This window comes from Heloderma suspectum, chromosome 4, assembly GCF_057233095.1.
Source record: "Heloderma suspectum isolate Gila_16-S chromosome 4, 16-S_ref, whole genome shotgun sequence".
Lineage (NCBI taxonomy): Eukaryota > Metazoa > Chordata > Lepidosauria > Squamata > Helodermatidae > Heloderma > Heloderma suspectum.
Genome location: NC_139461.1, coordinates 198,744,281 through 198,757,021, shown reverse-complemented (window position 1 = coordinate 198,757,021; position 12,741 = coordinate 198,744,281). Strand labels below are relative to the sequence as shown.

General features: G+C 41.8%; 1 protein-coding gene across 1 annotated transcript in view; it reads left to right on the top strand.

Annotated features, from left to right (window-relative positions):
• The window catches only part of PLPPR5 (phospholipid phosphatase related 5), a 114,362-nt gene that overhangs the window by 83,076 nt on the left and 18,545 nt on the right, over positions 1–12,741 (top strand). The window lies entirely within an intron of this gene.

Here is a 12,741-nt window from a genome sequence, read left to right as displayed (position 1 = left end):
TTCTCTTTCATCCCACCATCGACACTGAGGTGAGGTATATTGAAATTGCAGGAGAGCTCTTGACAGATAAGTAGAGCAAGGAACCCAAAGACAAGCACAAGTTTGAGAATTGCTGTCCACAGTCTTTCTCGGAGGGAGATGCTTGGCATTGCTTCCCTTCCATAAAGAGTAGAGAGAGACTTCCCATGGGCTCGTTCTGGGATTTAGCTGCCATACTCATGCCAACATGGGATGGGCTGAAGGGTCAATCAAGTGTCTCCAGGAATAGAAGGTGGGAGTCGCTGTCCCTCCCTCTCTCCTTGGGGTCCCCTCTCCATCCATGGTAGGAATTCCTTCTCTACTTCCAAGGGAGGAAGGCAACATCTGATCATGACCCCACAGGACCAGAAGGCAGGTCATATCCCAGCCCTTCCAGGGTGTTTTCTTCAGAGAGAGCAGGGAGTACTTTGAGTAGTTGCAAGCTGGAGAGGGAGCCCTGTTTTGTGTCAAAAGTGATTTTCTGAGAAATGTTTTTCCAGTGTATGGAGAGAGACCCAATTTAAACACCCTTCAGTGTTGCCTATGGAACACATTCAATCATTTCTCTAGAATCAAACTGAGTGGTTTTGTTTTTTAAGTACAGAGTGAGTCCACAATAAAACAGCACCACCCTAACAGTTCCTTCAACTGCCCATTGTCTCTCCAGCTCAGCCCCAGAAAATCCAATTCTGGCCACCATAGCAGAGCTCACAATGGAATGTGCCATTTGCACACTGACAATGGATTGTACCATTACACAGCTCTCCCTCTACTACCATACAAATATGCATCCCAAAGAGGAGCCGCCGCCACTGTTTTTCCTCCAGGGAGTTGACCTATTTCCTCCTGCCCTCAGAATGAGTGTGACAGACACTCCAGTGCCAAATCCATCACCTGTCTGGGATTCTCCCCTGTCCCCCAGTGCTTTGGTGTGCTTTCTGCTTTATAAAAAGTTCCATGTGTACATTTATGCAATTTGATGTGCATTCATCCCATTCTATTACCACCCCCCAAAAATGAGTGTTCCAAAGGAAGGGGGAAAGGTGACTGCCCTTTCAAAGCAGCTCCAGTGCTCAAGATATGTCTTTGTAAGTGACGTATTATTTATTTATGTATTTGAAGTAGTTTTATGCTGCTCCTCAGCCAAAAAGGCTCCCAGAGTGCCTTACATAACAATCAAGTAGATGCAACTGTCCCTGCCCACAGGCTTGCAATTTAAAAAGGCATGATACACAAGGGAAAACGAATGGGGAGGAAAGAGGGGGAAAATGAAGTCTTCTAGCAGGGCTGGTGGAATGGCTCTGCTCAATCTGCTGGAATGGCTGGAATGCCCTGACAATATCCCTAGCCTGGTTGCAGAAATATGATTGGTTTCAGGGTATCCCAATGGTATTTTTTTCATTTTGAACTTTTCTCATTTTTTCAGCTGTGTTCCTTGAGCAGCTGGAATGTTGAAAATGTTCTATTCCATCACATCAGCACAGGCAATTGGTGTTACAGGCTGCATTGCTGCAAGCACAAACAACATAATATAGACTAGACACCTGCAGCTAAATAATTGGCTGGTTAGTTCAAATCAATATGTGAAATTTATCTCTGTCCTAATTCCTGTCCCGCCTGTCTCTCTGACTACTGCTTCTTGACTTTTATTGCACCCTTACAGTTGCCAGGTCATTCTGTAATGACAGTAGACATAGCATATAGCCCTTTTAATCTTAAGTGCTGTCAGATTTCCTCAGAGCCTCTTCTCTCAATAACACCTTTTTGCCTCAACTCCTTGTTCCGCTGCTCACTTCCTCAAGCAAGCTTCTTCTTCACCTCCCCTCAGCTCAGTAGACTTTATCTTTCTTAGTGCATTGTATCCTTCCTTCATCAACTGACCTCTTGGGCTCACTGTCCCTTAGCTTCCCTACCTCAGTCCTCTGCCTGCCCCACAAAGCTACTCCTCCAGGACCCTTGAGAGGCTTTAATCTCAGCTACACTGACAACTTCCCCTTCCCTCACAGAAAGTAAAAACTGCACATTCCATCATGTATTTCAAGTTCAACTCAGCTAATTAGTACCAGAGACTTCACCTCTACAAGCACAAAATATCTTGGACAAGTATAAGGGACAAGATCCAAAGAGATGTGTGTGTGTGTGTGTGTGTGTGTGTGCACACACGTACACATTAGTTGATTATGTTTTGTAGCAGCAATTCCTGATGACTAATGGTCTGCCATTCTGATGGGACACCTGACCTTTGGTAACATTTTTGCAGAGGTTATGATGGCTTTCATTTGAAAGTGGAGGCTGTGTAGAGTCAACCATGAGCTTCACTATGGATCCTAGCCAAGGTGTTTTGTGTCACTTCAATAAAACATATACGTCAAATTAACAACAAAACATGAAAATACTCTTTTAATGTCTTTCCTGTAATCTTTTAAATATTATAATAAATTCCAACTACTTGGTGATACATTAGAGTGATTTAGATATAAAATTATGGCATGTGCTAATGTGATAGAGGATGAGAAATTATATTCTTTGGCTGATCTAGCAAGTAAAATAAAATCTTTTTGGTTTCAACATTTTCAAATGTGCAAACATGTAAAAGATGGAAATGCAGGTAAAGATTATCCATATTTGAAAAGATGATCAGCCAAGGGTACAAAAATAAGGAAGTATTATCTTATATCTATCATATATTAATTGCAATGGATGGGGATAAAGGAAATTATTTTATGTTAAAATGGGAAAAAGACATTATGTACAGAAATGTCTGAGGATGAATGGAAATGCATTTTTTGTAATGGACCTAAAATCTCTCCATGATGTTAATTTAATAGAAATTGTCTATAAAGTACTATATTGCAGTATATGATAACACAAAAACTGGCAAAATATATCCTAATGTTAGTAGTGCTTGTAGGAAATGTGGGGAAACAATTTCCTACAATATATTCACACATGGTACAAAAATAAAATAGAAAAAAACCCAGATGTTTCTGGGGAAAGGTTATAGCCCATTTAAACAGAATGATTAAACTTGTTATACTGATGAACCCCATATACATCTTGCTTGGATATCTTGCAGTTCAAGCCTATGCACGTGTACTTGGAAGTAAGTCCCACTGAGTTCAATGGGACTTACTCCCACATAAGTGTATTTAGGATGGCAGTCTTCATGGTGTTGCAAGAAATGAGCACGTGAAATTGGCAGGAAATCTTTAACAGCTGCAAAATTAGTTACAGCCGTCAAATGGAGATTAGCCAGCACTCCTTTTGAGGGAATGGAAAAACAAAGTATGATACATGGTCTCAGTGGTTAAATTAACAGAATTTGTTCATCTGCATAGGGTGTCAGGAATGAATCTGAGCATGTGGAGATGTCTGGCAGCTCAGATTTGGAATCAGAATGGGAAAAGCAAGAACAGAAGGAGGCACCCTCCCTAGTGAGCCCACATATGGTGAGACTTTCTTCCCAAGACCTTGGCACACAGATGGCCCAGCCTCAACAGCTCCCCCATTCCTCTACCATGAGAACCCAGGAGAGGAGGAGAGCGAGGGACATGACTTGAGGGATGCTAGGGTCCATCACAGAGCGAAGTGGGGAAAGTTAGGGGCAGGGCTCAGATGCTCCGCCAGGTTGGCCACTCGTGGAAGCCAATAGGAGGGTGCCACTCTAAGGGAGTGGCTAGTCTGGCCCAGACGTTCATGCCTGGACCGCTGGCAACTTCTCTAACTTCCACATAGTCTCCTCTATTGATATTTGTAGATGTGTGGATGAGCTTTGAGAGCTTCCCAGAATCTGCATTTGTGAAGAAGCTAATTGTTAACTAATAAAGTAGTGCACCTTGAAGCCTTGTTTCCTGGAGTGTATTGATTGAGAAGGGAGAGGACAAAGGAATGTGACATATGGGGAGTTGAATCTCTTTCAGCCCAAGGGCCAAATTCCATTTTGGAGAAGCTCTTGGGGGCCATATTCCAGTGGTGGGTGGGGCAAAAGGCAAAAGGGGGCAGGGCCAAAATACCAAATATACCAGCATATTTTAGCTTAAAGCTCTTACTGTCGGTAACTAACTCATAGGAGAGTCGCTTCAACCTTTTAGAATGGGGAAAAACTGCACAAAAGCCAGGAAACCATCAAATGATCAGTGGATGGGGGTGGGGAAGGAGAAGAGGCCCTCTGGAGAACCCCAGATTGGGACCCCAGGAAGGCCAGGGTCCCAATGTCCAGTGTAACTTCTAAAGAGGCCAGCGTGTTGAAGAAAGAAAAGCTTCTTGAGAAAATCTCGTATCTTCATAGGTGGTTTACACTGTATGGATAATTGCTGGTTTCTTAATTAGTTCTACTTAAGTATAAAAGATGTTGGATAAAAATTGATTGTTTTAAAAAAAAAACCCAGACCAGATGATTTTTAAAAAACTGAATCAGCCTTATTTTAATTTAAAATTAAAATATTCTAAGTTTCTTTTCTTTTTTTCATACTTGGTTAAAATGAAATCTGAATACAAGTATGCTATACAAGCATATTTATCACTTAAATGGAATCACTCCCCCCTGTGTCAAGCATATTGAGATAAAAGCTGCTTTTATGTGTAAGTAAAGAAAGATGGGGCAAATATTTTTGAAGGCAAGATGTATAAATACAGCATGAAAGGTCATATACTGTATTGTTATGTGCTTGATACAGCAGTAACTGCAGTACAGCAGTAACTGGCTCCAGGAGATGTCATTCTGTATTATCATTAGGAGGATCATTTTCTGTATCTCCTATTTTTGTGAATCTTGTATACTCCTATTTTTATCAGAGTATCAGATCCAAGTATATCTCAGAGATCTTGCATAATTCTATTTTTATGCTACATGAGCTTTTCGGTTTGCTCAGCTTTCAAATTATGAATATTTACGTTTTATAAACAAGGACATTTCCTTTTCCACATCTCAGGGTTCTACCCATTAACTACCAGCCCTTCCATCTGACACAGATAATGAGCAAAGATTCGCTCCATTAAATAAGCGGTATACCATCTAGCATTTTCTAAAATTAATACAGGTTATTAAGTTATATAAATTACGCAAAGTATACCCTCCTAGATGGTGCTAAAGTAGGGGTGCAGAATATTTTTCAGGCTGTGGGCCAAATTCTATTTAGAAGAAGCCCTCAGGAGCTGCATTCTAGTGGTGAGAGAGGCTGAAGATACGGGGCGGTGCCAAAAATACCAGCATATTTCCACTTAAAGTTCTTCCTGCCAGTAACTAAGCCTTAGGAGAGGCATTTCAGCTTTTTTGAATGGGGAAAAAACTGCCAGGAAACCACCAAATGATCAGTGGTTGGGGGAAAGGGAGTGGGACCATGGGAAGGATGTGTGGCCATCTGGGGAACTCTGGAGTGCCAGATTTGGCCTCTGGGCCTGAGGTTTTGCACTCTTGTGTAAAAGTTGTGAAATTATAAACATGTTTTAGGGGTTAGATTAACCAAGATGAAAGCACCATTGTTTTATTTATTTACATTTATATCCCTCCTTTTCCTCCGAGGAGCTCAAGGCAGCATACATAGATCTCTCTGCCCCCCTTTCATCCTCACAACAACCCTGTGAGGTATGTAAGGCAGAGAGATACTTACCAGTAAGCCAATAACTGTCTTGGCTGACTATGGCTTTGAACCTGGTTCCTCTAGTCCTAGTCCAACTGTCAATTTTCTGCTTATAAAGTACAAATGGGAAACTTGATTTAATCTAATAATTTATTTTAGTTTATTTTTTTCTTGCTGATTGTATTTTTCTTGTTGATTTAAATTGCCTCGGTTTAAATCAATCCACTGTGCTATAAAACTATCATTTCTGTCAAAGTTTCAAATACATGTTTCTAGTTATTATTTCTATAAGCCATTTTTCTCAGCTGATTAGTTTACTTGTCATCTTGCAATCTAATGGTGAAGAAGATTTTTCTGACCTCTAGTGACATTTTCTACGAATTACCATATTATTATGACAACCAATTAATTTTTGGCTAGCTTTACAAAAAGGATGTTAATAAGTTTGGAAGGAAATAATGCATCAATATATCTTTGGTGAAGGAAAGAATAATTTTGTGTGTATTTATAATCGTGATAATCAAAGTTGCTACAATAAAACATAGGGATTCCCTCTCATCTGGTATCTGCTAAATCAGAGAGCTTGGACCATTAGTTTTAAACTATATTTCACATCTCGTTTCCCAGATGTAAGAATCTTTAAATTAAAAAATGGATTACACCTTTTCTCAATTTAAAAAGATCTTGTTGTTTTTTGTTTTATTATTTATATTTTATCAAGATTTCCAAAACAATTTCAACAACATACTTGGCAAAAACAACGATAATACTTTTAGCCCCATCTCCCTTCTTCCCCTATCCCGCTTCCCTCCCTTCGCCTCAGGCCACCCTCTGATTACGCAAGAAGGGTTTAAGTTAACTCCCTCAAAGTGAAAGTAAAGAAGGGGTTTGGAGGGAAGGATAAGCAAAGATTATCCACTTCATTTCTCGGTAGTGAACAGCTCTCACAGTGCACATTTACACGTCCACTCAGAAGTGAGCCCCACTGAGTTCACTGGGGCTTACTTCCAGGTACGTTTGCATGGTATTGTAGTCTCAGTCATTACCCCACACTCTTGTAAATTTATCTTCATTCTCCCAGTTCATCTATGTCATCTTCTTATGTGCTGCCTAGTACACCAGTATGCCTTGGTGCAGGCCGGGGTACACTTTGACTTCCGGTTTCTGGAGACTGCCATCATAGCTACCAAAGTTGCTTTGCAAAACCACATTGTATATGAATTGGTTAAATCTTTCCTGTTTACGTGTAGGAAGGGTTTTCCAGCAGTGGCCCTATACTAAGTGCAGGGAGGGCAGAGCTTCAGTTTGTCTTTTCCGTGAAAGGGGTTACTGCTGGAATAGACAAATATGAGTCCAAAGGAGTACTTTTATGGTATAGTATGGGTCAGAGGCATACCCTCCTCAACCCTTTGTTTGGAACTCATGATCTTGCGGTTAAATTTGTTGCCTTAGTTTACCCTTTCTGTGCAATGGATCGCTGCTATAGCAGGCAAATATGAGTTCAAAAGATTGTTTTTGTGTTGTTGTTGTTGTTGTTTGAGTTCCCCCCCCCCGACCTTTGCTTTTCACTCTTGATTTTTAAGTTAACCTTCTTGGTTTGCGTTTACTGTGCAATGGGTCCCTGCTCTAGAGCAGAGAAATGTGGGTTCAAAGATCCCACTTCAACCCTTGAATGGATCAGAGAACCCCTCCAACTCTCTGCTTTCCACTCATGATCTTGCAGATAACGTGCATGCCTCGGTTTGTCCTTTTTGTATTATGGGTTGTTGGTGGAACAGAAAGTGTGGGCCAAAAGGACCTTATCCATTTGGTTCTGCCTGCTCTGACCCCTTGGCTCCACCTACCATTAGCTGCACTGCCCTCTACCCCAGTGGGCACCAGCTACATGATCATATAGTTTCTGCTTGGTCAGCAGGCAAGTGGTAAATATTTTTAGTATATTTTCAGTTCATTCTTATGGGTGGAATCTTGCAGCTTGTAACCCTCACCTGTGTGAGTATGAGTACACAACCAGTGGTTGTTAGGTTGAACCAAGGCAGAGTAAAGTGGTTGACATGGTATGTGTGGTGTTAATGATGACACATGAAGCTGGAAAGCCACTACTGCCCTTGTACAAATCTATGGTGTGACCCCACTTGGAATACTGTGTACAGTTTTGGTCACCACACCTAAAAAAAGGTATTGTAGAGCTGGAAAAAGTACAGAAAAGGGCAGCTAAAATGATCAAGGGGCTGGAGCATCTCCTCTACAAGAGAAGTTTACAACATTTGGGATTGTTTAGCTTGGAAAAAAAGGAGGGTAAGGGGAGACATGATAGAGGTCTACAAAATTATGCATGGTGTAGAGAATGTGCATAGGGAGACATTTTTCTCCCTCTCTCATAATACTATAACCTGGGGTCATCCCATGAAGATGATTGGTGGGAGATTCAGGACAGATCAAAGGAAGGACTTCCTTACTCAGTGCATAGTTAAACTATGGAATTTGCTACCACAGGATGTAGTGATGGCCACCAGTTTGGATGGCTTTAAAAGGGGGTTTATTACATTACATTACATTTATATCCCGCCTTTTATTCCTCTTTAGGAAACCCAAAGTGGCGTGCATAATCCTTCCATTTTAGCCTCATAACAACAACCCTGTGAGGTGGGTTGGGCTGAGAGTCTGTGACTGGCCCAAAGTCACCCAGTGAGCTTCCATGGCTGAGTGGAGACTAAAACCCGGATCTCCCGGATCTCCTGGAGCTCTCAGTCCAACACTCTAGCCACTACACCACACTGACTCTCCGGGTAGGGCTTGAAAAACTCCTGCCTGAAACCCTGGAGAGCTATTGCGAGTCAGTGTCAACAGTACTGGGCTAGATGGACCAATGGCACCTACACTGTATTCCTTTCAGCACCAGGTGAAGACCTTTTTATTTTCCCAGGCATTTTAGCATTTTAGCTTTCTATACTTTTAGCTTTGCTGTTTTAAATCTGTATTTTAAATTCCTGCACTGCTGCTAGGTTTTATTGTGGTTGTATTGTTATATTGTGGTTTTAATGTTCTATATATTTTAAATTGTTTTATTGTGTGCTTTTTGGTCTTAATTTTTGTGAACCGCCCAGAGAGCTTCAGCTATTGGGTGGTATAGAAATGAAAATAATAATAATAATAATAATAATAATAATAATAATAATAATAATTACGTCTTCACACAGAGCATAGTTAAACTATGGAATTCGCTACCACGGGAAGTAGTGATGGTTTGGATGACCAGTTTGGATGACTTTAAAAGGGGGTTGGACAAATTCCTGGAGGAAAAGGCTATCAATGGCTACTAGTCTGGATGGCTATGTGCTACCTCCAGTACCAGATGCAGTGAGCCTATATACACCAGTTGCTGGGGAACGTGGGTGGGAGGGTGCTGTTGCTCTCATGCCCTGCTTGTGGGTTCCTGGTTGACAGCTGGTTGACCACTATGTGTTTGCAGAATTCTGCAAACATGAATCCTGTGTGATTTCTGTTTCTTGTCTTGGTTGCCTGGTGATAAGTTACAGCTGGAGGAGTCACTGGGTGTAAAGTCCACACTTTACACCGCAAGTATGTTTGTCATAAGGTGTGAACAGCAGCCCTTAAGCACCTGAGAACATGCGGCAGAATACCTTGGTCCAGTCAGGGCTTCCAGACAAAGGATAAATGTCTTATTTTCACATTCCTTGTGTTTGCTGCAGGGAATCCCAGCCAACATGATGGTCACATAAAGTGTGGAGCCAGACTTAAATGCAGGCCTTGGGGAATCCATCTCAAAAGCAGTTGAGAATTTATTGGTATCTGAATACGTGGAAGGGAAAACCAGGTAGAAGTTGAATTCCTTCTCAGCTCATCAGTATTCCATCCTAATATAGAAACATAGGCTACAGAAAAGAGAACCTGCTGCAATTTGCGGACTGCAGATAAAAAGAGAGCTGTGAAGTGAAAATCACATTGCTTCCCAAATGAGGCGACAAAGACGGAAGAGTTTGATTTAGGAATGCAGTTTTTTGGGTTTTTTTACCATTGATTTATTCTGTCTGTCTTAGGCAGAATTATTTTTGTTCGCTTGCCGTTCATAAAAGAGTTTATTTCACAAGCAGTTGATGAGCTTTAGCATTTTGCTACAAAATAAACCTAATTTCCCTACTACTTTTTCCTCTCTCTTATGGAAATGTATGTTAAAATGATTAAGGGCGCAATCCTATGCATGTTTAGACAGAGAAAAGGCAAGACTGGCTGGGGAATGCTGGGAGTTGTAGATCTTCTCTCTGTCTAAACAAGCATAGGATTGCGCCCTAAATGTCATGTTTTGCAAGGACTGGAATTTTAATATTCACAAGGGATTCCTATGTGTATTATGCATGCGCGCGCACACACACATACTGTCGTTTAAAACAGGCTTGCAAAGAAGTTGTCATGAGGACTAGCCTCAATCACATGATCTCTTCTCAAGATGTCCCCAAGATTATGTAGCAGCAACATTGAGAAAAACCAGGTGGGGGTGGGTGGGAGTGGGGGGTGCTGGAGAAAACCACTGCGGACTCAAAGCCAGATTCCCAAGAATCTGAGCTGCGGGGTCAGCAGTAGACCAGCTCCCCTTACCTTCACGCCTGCCAGACTCTGTGCGGGACGGCTGCCAGGTTTTAAAAAGACAACTCAGCTGCCATTCGCGAACCTTGGGAAAATCATGGCCATAAATAATGTATTTCACACCATTTGCGGCCATACATAACATTTACATCTACATAAATGGCAGCTGTAAAAGCACTTGTGTGCAAGAGTGCGTTTTACCAGCTTAGGCTGGTATGCCAGCTGTGGCCCTATCTGGAGAGGACAGACCTCACCTCAGTTATCCATGCACTAGTGATGTCCAGGCAGAACTGCTGTAATGCACTGTGCGTGGGGGCTGCCTTTGAAGATAGTTCAGAAACTTCAGCTGGTGCAGAATGCGGCTGCCTGAGTGTTGCAGGGGGCAAGGCAATGTGATCATATAACGCCTGTACTGTGCCAGCTGCACTGATTACCAGCATGTTTCCGAGCCTAATTTAAAGTGCTAATTTTGACCTTCAAAGCCTTAAATGATTTGGGACCAAATTACTTGAAGGGCCACCTTCACCCATATCAGACTGCCTGCACTTTACAATCAGCAAGAGAGGCCCTTTTCATTTGTCCACCTGTGAGAATACTTAGGTGGGTGACCCACATGTGAGAGGGCCTTCTCTGCAGTGGCCCCATACCTCTGGAATAAGTTGCCATCGGGGTCCACCATGCTCCATCATTGCAGGCTTTTAAGAAGGCCTTGAAAACATATTATTTTACTCTGGTCTTCTCCGCATATTATTGCTGTTGTTGCTGTTTTTATTGGTGGTGGTTAGTTTTTATTGCTGGTTTTATTCCTCTTAATATTGTATCATTTTTATGTATTTTATTGTTGTACGCTGCCTTGGGAGGGCTTCTGCCCTGAAAGGTGGCCAGGATATGTTTTAAATAAATAAATACTGCCTTGAGTAAGATCCCTTTGGGTTTGAGACAGATTAAAAGAGGTAGAAGTGGTACACTAGAGACATCATTATCCTTGGTGTACATCTTCATTGGTTTTATCCCACTGTCATGTCAGGTCAAACAGGTTCTGTAGCTTTACAAATACCACAAAAACCTGCAGAACCCATTTATCAGAAGTGACCATTATACTGCTTTCACTCCAAAGAAAGCCATAGTCTGTCTCTAGCCTTGATGTCAGTTCCTCATGTGTAAAACTGGAGTGTTGACTCATAGGTTTATTAGAATAAATCAGGCAATTACCTCTTAATTCTAAAAACCATATATCTTTATCAGAGGCAAGAAGAACAGGTTTTGAACACTGTCACTAAAAGTTTCTCAGCAGCTTTCATCTGGTGACTGGAAGCGGTGGAGAGCCTTCAGGAATGCAATTTGTAGGCTTTCGCTGTTTCCTTTTAATTCTTGCTTCCGCTGAACGCATTTGACTGGACAGTGAAGAAAGGCATAAGTCATGGTTTAATACAGAACAATGTGCACTCAGTTCATCGATTTCACTTAAAAGTGGATCAGTGTTGGGCCGCGGCCATAGCCTGTGACAAGATTACTTGCTAGGGCTGTGATATGCTGGAAACGTAGACAATGAAGATGTTTTTGGATTCACTGTAGAAGAGCTTCAACTTCTATTCTCTTCACATACTGAGGTTGATTCTCATTAATTGCCCTTCATTAGTATATGTGAAAATGCAAGAAGTAAAGGTGTATTCATTAGCTATTCTCCAATATTGCTGAAAAGTGCCAATGTTAGTTAGAACTAAAAGTGGTGGCATAATTTTTCCTTGTTATTGTCAGGGCCTTTTGTTAGTTTATTCAGCCCCACATTTTAGAACACTGGCTGTGGGCGTGGTCCCATTATGGCTGTGTAAATAAATGAGAGAGAGAGAGAGAGAGGGAGGGAGGTTGCAGGCCAATGCAAGCTCAGAAACTTGCTCTTGCTCCAGCTGGTGGGGGGCGGATCCCCCACCAGCCCATCTGCTCCCAACTTCCCTGCAGGAAGCAATGGGAGAACAAGGAAGGCATGTGGACAACACCAGTCATCTGCTCCAGCTCTAGCTAGACTGTCCCATTCTCCACCATAGGGCCATCTACCACCAACTGCCTGTGGAAAGCATTCCAGGAGGAAGAGGAAAGCAGATATCTGTAGGGATGGACAGATCTGTCAGTCTCGTTCTTGCTGAGATTGCTGAATTTTTCAGGCTTGTTCGGTTTCCACATAAGTTTGTGATTTTTAGAAGAACATAAGCAGAGCCATGCTGGATCAGACCAAGGGTCTAGCTAGTTAAGCATTCTGGTAACTCAGTGGCCAGCCACTGGACGTGAATGCAAATGAGTCCTCTGCTCCGATTCCCCAGCAAATTGTACATAGAGGCATAATGCCTCCGATACGGAGGCAATATAACAGCCATCAGAACTAGTAGACATGAATAGCCTTATCCTCCATGAATTTGTTTAAACCCCTTTTAAAGCCATCCAAGTGGGTGGTTTTAAAGAAGAAGAAATCTATATGGAAATGTATACCTTTTAATGATAATTTTTCCTAATATATGCATTTTTAAATGTACACATGCTTTAA